This window comes from Cuculus canorus, chromosome 18, assembly GCF_017976375.1.
Source record: "Cuculus canorus isolate bCucCan1 chromosome 18, bCucCan1.pri, whole genome shotgun sequence".
Taxonomy (NCBI): domain Eukaryota; kingdom Metazoa; phylum Chordata; class Aves; order Cuculiformes; family Cuculidae; genus Cuculus; species Cuculus canorus.
Window position 1 is genome coordinate 2,194,674 of NC_071418.1, and position 16,581 is coordinate 2,211,254.

A 16,581-nucleotide genomic window follows, 5' to 3' on the forward strand; every position below is an offset into this window, starting at 1 on the left:
TGCCCTTATGGTCTCCATGCTCTCTTACTTAAAAAAAAATAATCTACTGAGTGTCAAGTAATTTCTACAAACTGGGCTTTTATTTTTGATGGACCTGAACACTGTGGTACAATTTGATTCTGTTTTCAGAGGAACTCTGCTCGCTATTGTATCCGAAAGCCACTCAGCAGTAACTGGAGAATTGGTGCTTTTCTTGAGGTCAGGCATGGGGAGCGAATCCCAGCAGCCTCATCCTGAAAAAAGAAGTAGTTTTTGCTGCATTGTTTGACAAAGTTGCAGCTTATTCTCCCACCAAAGGGTTTAATCTAAAACTGTGAGAGTGTTGTGCAGCCTGAGGCGGTGTTGGACATCAGCACTGCTTTAGCTGAGCTGAGCACGGAGGAATGAACGCGTTCCCGCGTTAGATGGCTTCGAGCCTTATGCAGCTGAAACCACTGGTTACAGGGATGAGTTCCTGAAGAGTTTGTAGCTTGAAGCAACTGCTGTGCATTACACATTAGAATACAACCTCCAACAGCAGAATATGTCAAAAATGTCTTAGGGGTAAGGGGTTTGGACACTTGGTGTTTTGCAGAAATGCATTAGAACATAAAACCCCACCAATCGCAACATTCTCTTTCATTCCCTTCGACTTTATGTATCGGAATATTAAACTACGGGGGGTGGGACGCAGCTTTTTTAAAGAATTGAAATTGAAACGATAGTAGCACTTTTTTTCTTCTTTCTCTTTCCCTCACCACCCTCCCTCTCTTCTCATTTCTTGGCTCTAAGTGTCTGAGAGCACCAGTCTTCTGGAAGATGCCCCAGAGGGCCTTTCATTCTGATGTCCTGTGGATATTCCGTAGCTTGATAGACTCTTCTTGGAGCTGTTTAATGGGCTTCCATGCTGGGATTCTATCCCTTCCTGCACCCACATGACTCTTCCTGAGAAAGAGCCGGCTGTGCTTTGCCGCAGGACTTTCTCCCAGGCTGTGATGCTGGGCTTAATGCAAGAAACCTCTTTTTGTCAGAGGTGGAAGAGGATACTTTAACTCAGACCCCTCTGAGATCACAGGCGAGGCATAACGGCATCCTCTCGCTGCCAAGCTGAAGATAATTGTATCCACTCCTGTCCCTGCTGCTTCAGATTCCACGTCTCTGGTTTGAAATAGTTTCTTTTAAAAGGTATCTCGGTAAACGAAGGGGGAGACCGGGCTTGCTGCAGCCAAAGTAGATGAATAAATTAAAGCAATAACTCTAACAGAAAGTAGTTTAATAACCAGAGTGGCAGGCATTGCTAATGTTAAACCCGTTTTGAAGTCTGTTATGTAGTTAAACTGGGATTTCACATCAAAAAAAAAAAGTTATTTACATTTGCACATAGTAGCCCAGCCTTTGTTAACAGCGCCGGAAGATTAGATGTAAATGATCTGAGACCGGCAATATAAATGCAATAATCTGTAGGCAGTTCTCAGGGAGGCTATTGCAAGACTGAGGGGGACGCATTCAAATTCCTAACCATGTTCCTATCATCCAAAGCGTATTTCCAGATGCCAAAACAATCTCAGCTAGCAAAAGTGAAACTCATTTGCTCAAGCTTCCCATTTTCAGAACTCGCCGAACAAGATACTCGAGACTTAAGGTTTCATTTTCACAATGGAAATTAGATGGAAGGATGCAAAGCACTTATTGATGTCTCCTCCCTTGATGTTTCTACTTCTCTGGAATGAGGTGGTTTAACGGTGACATCTGCATCTTGTGCAGACTCCGGGCTGAGTGCTGTTCTGATTCTGCCTGGGGAAAGATAATTCCTGGAAGTATTGGAATTTTATAATGTAAGGAGACTGACACACTGTTTTTCCGTTTCAAATCTTGGAATTGTATTGGCTAAGATGGACAGGTTGGATTTCTGGTTTGTTCTGTACCTTTAGGCTTTTACTTAGACCCAGATTCAAGTCTCAGACGAGGTATTTGATTTTGGGGATCTATCCTTAAGCATTTAAGTAAGGAGGTCAGTCCTTATTAGCAGCGTGGGCGCAGCGGGAATCCTACGTGGAGGCATGGACCTCTCCCTGGTTTTAGAGGGAGTGTATGTTTTCGTTATAGACCACCTGATTAGCAGCTGAAAGGGAAGAGGGATACAGCCTGTTCTCCTCAGGTAATTGTGCAAGCAGGTACACTATTTTTCTTCAAAGCATTAGAGAAATATCAATTTATTCTGACAAAGAACAGCCAGGATGAGTGGGGCTTTGGGTCGTATTTTACGTGAATTCTCTCTTTATTTCGTGTTCTAGTTAGTCGCTTTCCCTTTGCGTGCTATGAAAAGCTCAAGTAATAATACTGCTCCTTGGAGTTAGACTTACTGTGTTCTCTTTCGCCTCATCAGCTGCCACCTTCTAGAAACCAGGGATTAGTTTCCATTATTAAAACGGGCATGAGTTCCTGCAGTGTTTCCTGGTTTTTAAGGCATACTGGAATCTTTAACCACTTTTGAACCACACACCGGATTCTTCGTTCATGACCATTCTCAAATAGAAAGTAATACAAGCCTGATCTTTCATTCAATGGGAACAATAGGGAATGAAAGATTATTCTGCTAACGATAATTTAATTAACCTCAATCGTTTGTAAGTGAGAATCGACTTTACTGTCAGGAAGGAAAATGAAAATGAAAAAATGAGAGTAGAATCTTTAAAAAAAAACAAAACCAAAACTAAACCCAAAGAGCTCGTTGAGACCCTTCTAATCTGTTTTTTAGAAGGTCTTCCTTGGTGAAGCCCTTCTGTGTTTCACTGAGAGTCAACGGATCCCCAGTGCTTCTGACAGTGTTTTAGCTTTTAAAACTTTGACAGATTTTTAATTTATTTTTCTTTTTGGCTACATCAGATTAAAATGAAAAAATGAGAAGGAATTTGTTTCTCACTGATAAGCACTGGAAAATTTGCACTGTTTTTCCCTTGGGTTTCATTTGAAAAATCCTAGTCCCTGTGTTTTAGCCTAGCTTTAAGCACATAAAGTCACCTGCTCTATTGGCTATTTGCTGCCTGTAAGGGAAAATCTGATATTTGAAGCATCTAAATAAATTGAATTTCTTATCTGTGAATTTGTGAGATTTTCAGACTATGGTTTTATTTTCTTTTTTAAATGCTCTTTAATTATCATTGAACTATTCTCATTTTGGGGCTCGTTTGGTTTATAGCCCCCTTTATCCATCTTTTTTTTCTTACAAAAAAAAGGGTTTTACCAAAAAAAAAGAAGATGCAGCACAATTCTCAATAAATACCTTGAAGTGAAATTCTGAAATGACGGTTACTGGCATACTTTATGAGGCCTTTGAATAACATGAGATGAATAGCCCTGTGATTGATTCTGATCACAATCCACATGTTAAAGAGTTTTGCAGCACTCTAGAATTCACGTGGCCTTTCACAAGAGCTCCGTGTGTATCTGTTCCCTGATATGTTCGTAAAGTCAGACCTGGGGCGCATAGCGAGCTTGAATACAAAGAAGCAAACCACAGGAAGAGTGTCTGTTTGGGTCAAACTCATTCAATATTATACCAGCAGGAATCTGGCCTCACAAAAGAGGGCGGTGAAATAGAGGATTTTGTCCAAAATTTATTTGAAGCGCATCTCGAGCCAAATCACGCTTCACATGTCCATATCCGAAATTCAAATGCTGTGTGCCACCAAACATAGCATCTGTGCCGCCTTCGTTGTTCAGTCCCCTAAAAGCCAGGCTACCGATGAGGATGGACGCCCATTCCAATAAAGCTCCTTCTTATTATAGTGTTCGTTTTACCGTAAGTGGTACAACCTCACTTTGTTAGAGCTGCAAAGTGGGGATCACTGATCCCCAGTGGTTTGACTGAAAAATAAATTATAGGCTTGGGGTTTTCAAGAGGTCATAAAAATGCTTGGTTCCTCAGGCTTGGGCATTAGGCTTGTTCTGGGCTTTAGAAAATGACAGCCTCAGTGCATTTATGCTTCTTCATTTCCCGTTTGTCAAAATGAAAGACTTTCCACCTCTCTGTTGGCAAGAGCGGTGATGAGCTCAACCAGATAAATGCGTGTGGACATTCTTATTTACTGGACTCTAACTATATAACGCAGCTGTAATGTTTTGATAGTTAACATAAAACATAATGGTCGCTCAGCTATTTTCAGAAAGCAATACATTGCAGAAGGGTCGTCAATTTGATTAAATCAAAACATGTTTTAAACATTAATTTGCACTGGCTGCTGCTGGCTGAAGAGCACAGCAGCTGCTATGGAGTGTGTTACCAATGTCCTTCCATGACTGCTACCAAACCCTTTGCTGGTTCAGCAGAGATGTCAACACCATCACCGGTCAAATACCAGGGAATTCCTGTTGTTATTCTATGGAACGATTTCCCAGATTGGCTGGTTCGAAATGAAGCAGCTGGATAATTAGAGACACTGTTGCATGACAAGATGACCTATCCTGGTGGATAGAGTCTTGTCTGTCCATCTCACATTAGGTTTGGGTCCAGCTCAGCAAACCAATAGCAATTAAGAGGACTCCAAGTCAGCCTTTGTGCCAGGTGGTCTTATAGATGAGGGGCATTCGCGCTGGCGTGTAGGAGGTGCTAGCACAAAAGAGGACCTGCTCAAAAATCTCCTTGATAAGACTAGGTTTGAAATGAGACCTTCAGGCATAAAGGGAATAGGTTCCCGTAACATGAACCATCCACCAGGCAGATGTCTGTTGTCAGCTATTTGCTGCCTTATGCTCCCTTTTTATTTGGCACCTTGAAGGAGAGATTAATCTGACTTATTTTCAGTGTTTACTTAAGGATGAGGTAATTCTTAACCTCAAAATGCTTTTGTCTTTTCTTTGACTGGATGGAGTTGGTGACTGTTTCGGGTGTTGCCATCTAACTTTAATCAATTATTTATATTTGAGGAATATGAAAGAGCATGGGGAAATTTCAGTTTCTAAAACACTTGTTAACATTTTTTATTTTTACTAATATGTGGACATGAAGGAGAATCAAATGAGAGAAACATAATTCCTGGCTTTCTTCTTTCTTTGATTTCCTGCGACCAGGAGTTAGACTGGAGGGTCCCTCAGGTCAGGGACTGTAGGACTAGAGTCTTACTTGAGCAAAATCCCTGAAAAGCATTTGCCTGGCTCAGGAGAAGAGAATATCACTTGCCTGTACAAGCAAAGAAAGAAATCATAACTCATCTGAAATGTTGACACTCAGTTAATGATGTTTCTCCTGCGCACTGTTGCCTTTGTGTGGCAGCTGCAATAAGTAGAGAGATGATTAAACCCCTGCGATGGTGTTGCCATATATAGATATCTGATTCCTGCCACTTGTATCTCCTGTCACTGTTTGGTCCCTGCAGAAAATTTCTTAGAGGAAACTTGTTTGGCAGAAATAGCAACAGCCCCTCAGGGCTGCTCTGCTGCTGCGTCGCCGGGACGGCTCCTGCTGGAGCCCAGCAATCCTCTCTGCATCTAATCCCAGTTAAGGAAGGAATTCGGGGTTCAAAGCTGGAGCTGGCAGAGTATCTTCGGTTATCCATCTATAGTGGGAAGTGCAATGCCTGGTGATATCTAGTGATTTCTATTTTATTTTATCCTATTCTTTTCTATCCTATTTTATTCTTCCTAATTTTTCTTTTTTTTTTTCCTTCTTGGCAATTCAGTTTTGGTGTTTATCAGCTTCAGCTAAATGATAGCAGTATATCAGAGAAAGAGATCCACTGCTCATTTGATCCTCCACTTCCTCCCCTATCACTCCTGGGGGATGATGACAAAATCGGGTATCTCACAAGATGTTTACATACCAAAAATAAAATGAAATCGGCATCGATCTTTTGGTTTTTTTTTCTCCTAAAAATCAGAATCTGAGTCTTCTTGAGCCCTATTGCTGTTTCCCTAAAACAGCCGAGATGGGAGGTAGTTGAAAGGAAATACATGCAAAGGATCTCAGTCAAGCACAGTCATTTGAAGAGCCACAGGCATTCACTGCAGATGTCGTACAACAATTGAGAAAAATGGTAAATTCCTCTATTAATCCCTAGCTGGTGGCAAACACCCCGACCATCACCGCTGGCACAAGAGCAGAGCGGGCTGTGACACACCAGCATTCCAGGGAATTAACAGAAAGACAGTAAGAAAGACCGTGTCAGAGTTTAGTGACCTGAAAGAAACCGAACCCAGTTTTCCTCTCATGCTTACATAATGAAGTGAAAAGATTTCTCTGAAATCTCCGATTTCCTGGAAGCACAAGTCCTTCTTTTGAAAAACTGGAGTTTCCTGGGAATTGAAAGAGAGCCCATCAGTATGGTACATAGAATTCTTTTCCTTAGCAGCTAATGGCTCTCCTCTAATTGCACTTTGCTTGTTTTAGACAGTTAAAAAAAAAGATAAATTGGTGCTTTGACTACTCCTTAAGCTTTTCCCTCCTTGCCATGAAATGGGCAAGAAAGCCAGGACAAAAAAAATCCCGTTACTTCACATCTTATGCTTTTTTGTATCTTTTGGTTCAAATGTTTTAAATCTTTCTCTGGTTCCTTTCAAGAAGGAGGACTTGCAAGTTAAGGATGAGTTGATATTGTTGACCATTTTTTCCCTGAGGTAAGACAGTATTTTTGTGTTTTGATGTCCTCAGGTCAAAGAGTTTTAGAAAGAAGGACCAAATCTCACTCACTTGTGATAGTCATGAGCTGCCACGTCTTTCAGTTCTTAAAATTGCAGGTCTTCTTTTTTACAGTATGTTGTTAATATACACATAATGTACATAATATACATCAGTTGTTTATCAAAGAAAGAAGGCTCTTTCCTGGAATGTCTTGAAAGTTCAAAGCATCCAGACGCTGTTTTATAAATAATAGATTTTTCTGGGTTTTTTTTGTTTTGTTTTGTTTTGTTGGAGACAATATCAGTGCCTTAAATTGTTGATATTAATATAAAGAACCGTAGCATTTAATAGACAAAAGATTGTGATTCCTCCCAACTTCTGTCTGTAAGTGTTTCTGTCAGCTTGGTAGAACTTCTCTGACACCTCACAGCCTCTTTGCTTTATGGACTTAAGACATACCTGGAGAAGTAAGGCAGAATGAACTCCAACAGCTCTCAAAAAGCTTTATTGTGAGAACGAGAGACTTCTCCTTCAGCGGCATTCCTCCAGACCATAACAGGCGTTGCCACAGCTGCAGCTTTCTTTATAGAGACATACAATGAAGCTCCAACAACATACAAGCACGCTTACAGTTGCTTATGGTGCAAGCGTTATATTTATGCCTGGTCACTGCAGTTTTTATAGAGAATTATTTACTTCCTTTAAAAAAATGGAAAAATTAAACAAACTGAGAGTATTCCTCAGTATTTTCATCTCTGATATTCCTCATGTATCTCCCAACAGTATTTTTTTTTCCTTAGGCTCTTTATAAAACTATGGTTTTGTTGTGTTCCTCTATCAAACTGCAGCCTATAATCTGCGATGTGGGTTGGCAAGTTGCCGCGTGCAGCAGATGGACTTGAGCGTGCTTCTGCCAAGGAGCTGGCATGGGCACCAGGCTCTGCGCATGTGGCATCCGTTTCCTAACCAGAATGTCAAAACAGCTGTCTATGAAGGACTTTCGCATCTGCACTAACGAGATCTGCCAGAAGTCTTAGAGTTCGGAGTATGGTTTCTATCTGAATAATTTGAACAGTTTTAATGCGCCCAAATCTGAAGCAATGGTCTCCAAAGCTCTGTGGGATTTACGCCGGTTTATAGCAGAATAATCCCATGCGATGGTGAGGGTTTGTGTCTGATATGCGTCCACCCACCTGTGTTCATGGTGGTACTAAAGAAGGAAGAGGAGGAGTCAGGTCTGTTTTGGTAACCATTTTAGAGTGGTTTCAGAAGTTCCTATCCTGTCAAAATAGTAGAGACATGGAAAAAGCCATTTAGATGAGTGGAGAGTTTCAGAGGATCTCAAGGGAAGCACGTGCAGTCATGGCTGGTGTGAAAGGAAGGTGCATTATCAGCAACCGGTAGGGCCTGGGAGGGAGAAGGCAGAGTGTTCCTGTCCAGTGATGCTTCTGAGCCTTCTGGGAAGCAGCTTCTTGAGTCACATTCCCTACAGTTTAATATAACATTGTGCTTCTCTGCTTGGCCTTCATCGCTCATGGTGGTACTCAATACTGTAGACTGGAAAAAAAGGGGATTAACAGTTTGTGGCAAGTTCAAATAACTCTTGAGATCCATGGGACCATGTTCTGTGGCTTAGTTTATCCTTCAGGAACGCCATGGATTCTTCAGCACTTTTCCAGTACAAGTTAGACGCGTCCTCATAGCACATCTTCATGTTTAAGAGATGTTAGTTATCCTTAGGGTCCAAAGAGATCAGGATGGCTTGCTTTACACTGTCTATTTCTACTTCTCTCTTGTCTCAACAAGAAGTCTCATAGTCTTCAGTATCGCTTTTCATTCCTCCTTTGCTTGTGTTTTCTGTCTCCGTAAATCTCCCGTCCTGGCTTTGACTTTAGACAGATGTAGGGTGACCATTAATTTGGCTTCTATTAAAGCGAGGGCTTGCTAAATGCACTGAAGCCACATCAATATGTTGAAGCTAATACAAACTACTTGCAGAAAAACAAAGTAACCTGAGGGTGCTATTAATTTTAGATTAAGAATGCATCAAGGAATGAAGGCTAATCCATTAAACTAGAATTGTTTTTGCTATGATTCTAATGTAAATCAATGTCAGAAAAGTAAAGATGTTAGCGGAAACTGAGCAGTTTCACCAAGATCAAGCCAAGGCTTGAGAAATGTCCTCCTTATTCTTGGGGGTTTGTAATTGTTTTTCTTATTTCTCATACAAAATTAATCAGTAACACTGGAAATAATTCAGCTCTAGACTGAAAAATAGCTCCTCTAGAGACTCTCCTGATGTCTATGTACAACTTGTAGGAAAACACAGATATAGGTTATTATGTACAAGGAGCAAACACTGAAAAAAGTAGTTATAAAACAGGAATTTCTTTTATTTTCTTTCCTTTTAACTATTGGCACTTTACACAAGAGTAGGTCAAAACTACAGGGAGGAGTATGACTTTTAAGTCAGAAACATCCTTTAAATTTTTGCGTTTTTTCAAGCATTGCTTTTAACTGTTAGAGTGCATCCGATGCAAAGAGCTGCCCCCGTGTGCCTCTGCCTTTATCTCTGAAGGTAAGAGATAAGAAGGCAAGTCACCTGCAATGGGATTCTGCAACCACAGACCCCAACCATCACAAGAACCCCTCCTGCTTCCCCCTTTTTTAGGGAGAAGCGTGTTCTTGAGGAAGTCCTTATTCTGAATGTTTTTTCTTTTCCTTTCTCAGAGTATTTCTAGTGGTTTCCCTTCCATTCCAGTGCTCCAGCATATCCAGGCGTAGCTGGGATGTGGCTGCAAACAGCCAGTGCCTTTGACTGGGCACTAAGGAAGCGGTTTCCTTGGCAACCACAACCCCAGAAAAGTCCCAAAGCAGCACTTCCACCTGCCTGAGATTTCTTTTTAATTTAGGAGTTTGCACATCAGCTTTGCACGGAGAATTGGGTTCTGTCTTAGGGCTTTATTCATAACATAAGTTGCTTACAGGAATAATGTAATTTTTGCATACGAATTTCTACTTTAGGCTGACTGGATCCGCAGAAAGTCTGCTGATTTACCTAGCGAGGGCGGATGCTGCGGCAGCGCCCGGTGGGAGTCAGGAAGGACAGACAACACTTAAGCTACAAAAATTAAAGTGCTACATAGGACAAACAGAAATCCAGGTAGAGGAGAGGGCTTTGCTCTGTCTGCGTTAGAAATTATGAGATTAGGGAAACTGCCAAATTTGCGTATATCTTTGGATTTTACCAGATTTGGTAACTTTGAAGATGAAACGGGTAAAGAGAGGAGCCTTGCATAAGGAAATACTAAAATGGATGGTGGACTCTTGTAGCTAAATTCGTTGGGACTTTCATAAAGGAAGGCTCACTCTTGCTTCTTTGGTCACTTGGAGCAGCTCCTGGAAGTTTTCAGATGGTTGATGTGAGATTGTTGTGGGTTTAGCAGAGCTCAGCTCCGTACAGCCCCCCATCGGCTGGGACGCCCCACGGCTGCCCCTCACCAGGGAACTGCCTGCAGTGTTTGTGAGCAGGGGAGGCTCGGAAGAAGCGCTGCTGCTGGTTCCTGGGGCGGCCACAGCTCGATGTAAAGCCTCCTCTTGAAAGGATTGGAGAGCCGCTCAAGCCAAATCCCATTCTTACTCTCTGGGGGCCACTGTGAGCCAGGGCCCACACAGGGATGTTCCCTCAGCCTCCTCACCTCCACTATTAGCAGAGGCATCAAGGAAAAGCCACCCTGCGAGGTTAGTCTCTCAGGAGACTGATCCTTAACAGCCATTTTAGTTCAAGACGTAAATGCAGTTGAAAGCTCAAACATCTTTATTCAGCTCTTGGCTTCCAAATAGCATCAAAAATAGGCACAGGTGAAAGGAATTGAATTTGTGCTTCCCGCCCAGGGTGCTGTGGAAATGCAGGACTGTCTCTTTAGGAAGAAATAGCTGTGCCACACAGGTGGCATCAATTGCCCTCAGCCCAGGCACGGTGGAGCAGGAGGAGATGGCAGAGAGCCTCAGCAATAAGGAGCTGGAGCTGGGGATGGGACCTGAGGGAGGAGAGCTGAAGGAAGCAACTTTTGAGCTCCGGATAGAAGTGAAGGCAGGGCATCAGCTGCAAAGGCAGGGCAGCAAAGCCTGGGTGAACAAAACGTTCTCCATGGTTGTAAGCTAGACCTGGAGGCCAAAGGTGAAGCCTGAAGTCAATGTGTCGTACTAAGACAGACGTTCCTCAAAGGTATGTGGTTGCCTTTCCGTGTTGTATTTTTAGTTTAGTATTGCGAGACTGTCGTGCCAGGGAAGCTTTCCTCAAGCTTGGCAGGTGCTGGTGATGCCCATTTCTGCTGTGAAGTTTTGGGGGGTTGTGTGCATAATGGTGTTTCTCCCATTACGATGGGGACTAAAGCTTACCAGAGTGTCTGCAGAGAGTTAGACCGTCATTTTATCCTGCTTTTGGTGTGAGGCTTCTTCTTCAGCTTGTTATGCTTTCCTAAATGTCTCTGCTTCTGTCATTTGGCTGCCCCAACACCCTTTTCCTGGGGAGCTCGTGTGTCACCTTCAAGTTTATCAATGCTGAATTTCATAACCAATCAATTATGCTTTGTTGTTGTTGATGGTTGTTGGGGATATTTTCCTGTGTAAGAGATGTCTCTTTTTGTGGCATGTGGACATTGAGATCATAAGTAAAGAGATTTTCAGTCACTGCTGCAATACAGGGAAATAAAAACAGAAATCACATTCTTCTGCTTTGCCAAAATTGTGTTTATGTTGTAAATCTCCACCTAATGTTCCCTCTTCATGACCTGCACCTGGAGAGGGGTTGTTTGTGCTATTTAGCTTCATGTATTGCAGTCAAAGCAGACAGGTGGCCCCTCCAGCAGCTCTGGGGAGTGCCCCGGAGGCACAGGTGCTAACTGGAACAGCTGAAGGTGATAACTAAAACTAAGCAGAGTGACTGTCCCTCTTCCACTCAAGTTCCCAGTAGCCAATTAGTATTTCTTGCACTTGAGTGAGGAGGCTCAGTGCAGCTCTGGGCTTAACGGGGAGAAGAAAAAATTCTTCCGAGCTGCAGCAGCTATTTCAATCCCTTTTTGACAGAGCTCCTTTACTGTGACACTCTTGTCTCCCTGACACGGACCCGGCTGGAATGGAGGTATGTGTTGAGTTGTTAAGGGACATCATGACCTTCGTTCTGTTGTTATTATCTCAATAATTAATACATCACTTACTTGGTAACGCTTCCCAATATAACTAGTTTTGCCATGAATGAAATAGCCAACCCCAAAAGCAGATTTCCATTGCCTCCAGTTTTAAGTGTGGGTGGAGAGGAGAAGTTTCTTGTCTTTTCCAAGCCTGTGCTTAGAGAATGATTCTAATACACAGTGGAAATGTTCTGTCAACAGAGAAAAACTAATGAAAAGGAAGAAGTTTTCAGGTATAGCAGCAGTCAGAGCTCTGTCAGCTTTCCAAAGCGCTAACTTGATTAGCCTTTCCCTTCCTGGTCACCTACATAACAACATTTACTCATTTCATATAATGCTTCAGTGAAACTCATGAGTCCTCAAGCTAAATACCGGCATATGTGATCTCCATGTATTAACGTCTCCCTCTGGTTTACACCGTACTAAAATATTCCAAGCTGCTGGGTTGTTGGGTTATATGTATGTGAGAGAATAAATCGAAGAAAAACTGTGTGACAGCAATGTAATGAGGAAGCGGGTGATGATCAGCTCATGGGAGGGTCGAAGACATAGGATAATAAATAAAGGGGAGATGGAAGTGTCCCCGTCAGCTAATATGTGCCCATACAGTTCTCTCTTTAGCAGCTGTGCCCCTGCAGAGCTGTGGAGGATCAGAGGGGCCTGTGTGCCGTTGCTCCCTCTGCCAAGGGTGAGCGTAATCACTTTGAGCTCCCACTGCTCTGTTTCTCTGTCAGTCACGTCCCTGACTTCTTTCTCTCTCTCATTTATCCTTGCTAGAAAAGCGAGGAACCTGGTTTTATCTGAGTTTGCTTCTCGTGCCCTGCTGTAAATCCTGCTTGCAACCTTCGGGAAATTGCTTGGGCTGTGATGTCCCTTTATGGATTTTGGCTGAGGGGTGTTACAGCCAAAGTTTCCCACCTCTTCCTCTTAAAACTGGCCTTGGCAGGGACCTTGGTTTCTAATATCAAAATTCTTTAAGTTTCTCGTAGTTATACCTCTTAGAACACAGAGAATTCTCTTTGTGGTTGAGCTGGTTAGTGCCGAGCTTGGCTTCAGTCTTTTTATGGTGAAGCTGCTTTCTTCATTATAGGAGTGTTGAAGTTAAGTGTTACACTGATTTGGTGACTTTCTTTTACTTCTGAGCTCCCACCCGCAGTGCTTCAGAATTGTTCTTAGGAGGAGAATAATTGCAGTGTCTCTCAATGGTGATAATGGACGTTCTAGAGTGGAAAAGTAGACCCTTTATATTGTGATGATATCATCTGAGGTGCTCTGAAAGTTGAATAAATGGGAGAATCTCGGTGTTAAGTGTCGTAGGATGTGTCAGAGATGAAATAGAAAAAACCTGAAATTTTATGGAAATAAGATGAAATATGTGGCAAGAAATGCAGGGCGTTCTCCATGGGTCACTACCTGAGAACAATTTTCCCTTCTTCTTGCATTCAGGTTGCATAGGAGAGCTTTGTGTTGCCAGACCGCTGCCCAATTTTTGTGCTTCTTCTGTTTGTTCCATTTGGATGCCAATGTCTAATTAATTTGACAATGCCATGTAATCTACTCTGGCCCAGGGAAGCACAGCACAGAAGTGGGGAGAACAGAAACTGGTGGTGTCCTTCGTGTGCTTTCAGCCCTCATCTGACTGCGGGTGCTTTGAGCTGCCACGTTTTCTTGCCTGGGGAACTTGGTTAGCATTGACCATCCTTAAGGTTTTCTAATCTTTATATCTAGGGGCCATACCATGCTGGATATTTAGGATTAAAACCTCCAAAGAAAGCCACTAGATTAACGCTAATGCATCTCAGCGTCACGGAGGACTGTCTTCATGATGCAAATGTGAAGAAGATGAGTCATGAAAATGATTTGGCAGGATTGGTAGTAGAGGAACGAACACATGATTTTGTTTTGAGTCTGTGTCTGAGCTTTACCCAGGCTATGGCTGCTCCTCTCCGTGAAGAGCATGTACAAGAAGTCTCATGAAACCATTTGTTTCGTATCACGTACTGACCCCCCACTTGTGAGTGCCATGAGTCAGAAAGGCAGAACAAGCTGATTTTTAAACCACAAAGAAAAATTTTGTATGCAAATACATAAAGCTCTTGCAAACAAATCTGTTGTATGTAAGTCAAAGCCATTAAATCAGTACTTTGCCCCTCTGTTTAGTGTTTTCTATGTATCTTGTAACAACACAGAGATAAACATGATTTTAAAAGCCAAAAGATTCACGAATATTGTGTGACAACGCAGATCTTTATATTACAAAAAGATAATCAAGAGATCAATAAGATTGCCTGAAGTACTTGTCTTGCAGTAGTATTGAATTTTATTTTTTGCACCAGTCAGTGTTTTCTGAAGGGGTAATTTTCCAATAAAGCAGAGTTATGTCATACCCAGTTGCCAGACCGCTGCTTTTTATGGCTAAGGAAGAAAGTTCTCATCTGATCGTACCTCCTAATTAGTAGAAAACTTGATCACAGTCCAGAGCTTATTCATAGGAGACCAGCCAGGCTGTCTGAATGGGGAAATTAAACATCTCAAATGACCTTGGATCCATCCCATGCTTCTGGCGGCCTTGGTCTCTCTTGGCTTCCGCTGTGCTGAGGGAGAGCTGTGCCATATGGTGGAGAAGCGCTGTGGAGAGAAGGTGTCAGCGGATGACTAAGAATTACTTTTTAATTCTGGCTCTAGACAAGGGAAGACAGAGGGGAAGGTGTGATCCTTTACCCGGGCCTCATTTTTACACATTCTCCAATTTGGATCTCTTTTTTTTCCCCCATCTTTAAAAAGCACCAAGGAGATGGAGGACAGCTTCGCCCATGCCGTTGCCGATGGCTTGAGTTCATTATAAAATGTGTGTGTCGTAACCTGTAGTGATTTGTATGTGCAGTGACATCACTTGAGATGTTGCAGAGTTGATAGAAATCAGACCGGTGTTGACTTTAAGTCTGTTTTTAACACTGATACCCAATTTAAATAAATACCAGATGGGACAGAAGCAGTTTGTCTTGGTAATCACGTTATCCCCACTTGCACGGTGCTGTACTGGAGCTTCAGGAAAGATACGCATGGAAGCATCCAGCGGCTTCCCAGGAAAGAGACGAGAGGCAATATGAGCCAGAGTGGGAGCAGAGGGAGAAATGCCCCCGCCCAGGGTCTTGGTCCAGCCTGGAGAAGGTTTGAACGTGTAGGAATAATCAAAATTAATGCAAGAAATACACATGTAAAAGTAAATGCTTGGGTAAAAGTTACACCTAAGTATGAAATTTAAGGTACTTTTGCAAACAGTAGGTGAAGTGGCTGTGAGCTTCTGATGCCTTTATTTTATAGCAGTAGAAATGGAAAAAAAAAAAAGAAGCTCAACATAAATTGAGAGAGGACATTTAATTAGTAAAAATCTAACTAGTAGCAAATCAGTCCAACTAATGTATTTTAGATTCCTTACTTGGAGACATCAACTATCATAGAAATTTCATTAAACATGATAAGTTTAATTATTTTGTCCTTAGTGAAGAGTGCTAATTAACTTGGCTATGACAAATACGCATCTGAATATAATTTCAAAATCCCTACAGATCCTAATTATTCTTAAAGACAGAGGTGTAGACCTTGTTATAATAATCCTTTTTTAAAGTAAAGATTTCTTCAAGGGTACCAGTGATTTCAAAGGTGTGGGTTTTTTTTTTTCTTCTGAAAAAATGGAGGCAATTTTTGATCAAAACCTGAGGTGAAATTATGAGGGCTCTGAAAATAACCTTGAAGTGTGTATCTTGTTACTAGCCATGGACTCTGCCGATGAATTGAAGCCAGATGAGACTGCAAAGGGGGATTGGTTAACTGCTAACCATTGTAGCAGCTTTGAATATGTAATCAGTTTGTATATAAGAATAGAATTCCTAACACTCGAAGGTAGAAAGGAACGGTATATGGCAAACGCCCTTAGCATACATCAGGCCTTAATTTGGGGCCATTGTCTTGTAATCACAGTGGAGTGAAGATGATCCTCCAAAATCATTTTAAAGTCCTGCACATCTGCCATTTCTAGGGACTCGCAGCTCACAATCTTCCAGACTATTGGTTAGATCTGTGCCTCTCCTGAAGACTCGGTCATGAGAGGGAAGAAAAAAAGACTTTTTTTCTGAAAAATTCTTCTTTTAACCATCTCTTTGGTTTTCCTGCCTCAAAATTCTAGTAGCACAAGGCTTTTTGCATTCAAATAAATGGACTAATGGTACCATTGGGTTATTTGTGCTACGGTTTCCTTTCTTGGCTTCTTGACAAGCGTAATTAGAAACTAAAGTAGATGCAGTTCCTTGATATAAGAATTAAGTTAGTGTGTGCTAATTAAAACTGAGTCAGGGTAGGTGTGCGAAGGTGTTTCATAGGTTTGCTTTGTTTTTTAATTATTCAGATCTGTTTGTGTCAGGATATGTTACTTTCTAATCCTTGACCCTGTCAGTTAATGAAACAAAAGCATGGCTGTCTTCTAATTAACAAAATAATTTCCCTTGTGGATACAGATGTTCCTATGAATCTAAGACAAACATCGCTGCAATTAAAGTGCAGTTCAAGTTTCTGGAATTTACTTTGGAATAGCAAAATGCCATAGTATTAAGTGTTTAAGGAGTGGTTACTCAATCGCTCAAATGATTCATGCTTTTTTTGTAGTATAAAGGAGTGTTTTGCATAAATTATAGTATCAATACTAAGAATAGTTCTTCAGCCACATTGTGGCCAGAAAATACTCTGTCCTCAAAATGAGATAATTATAAGATGAAAAATAGAAGACTGGTCTGATTT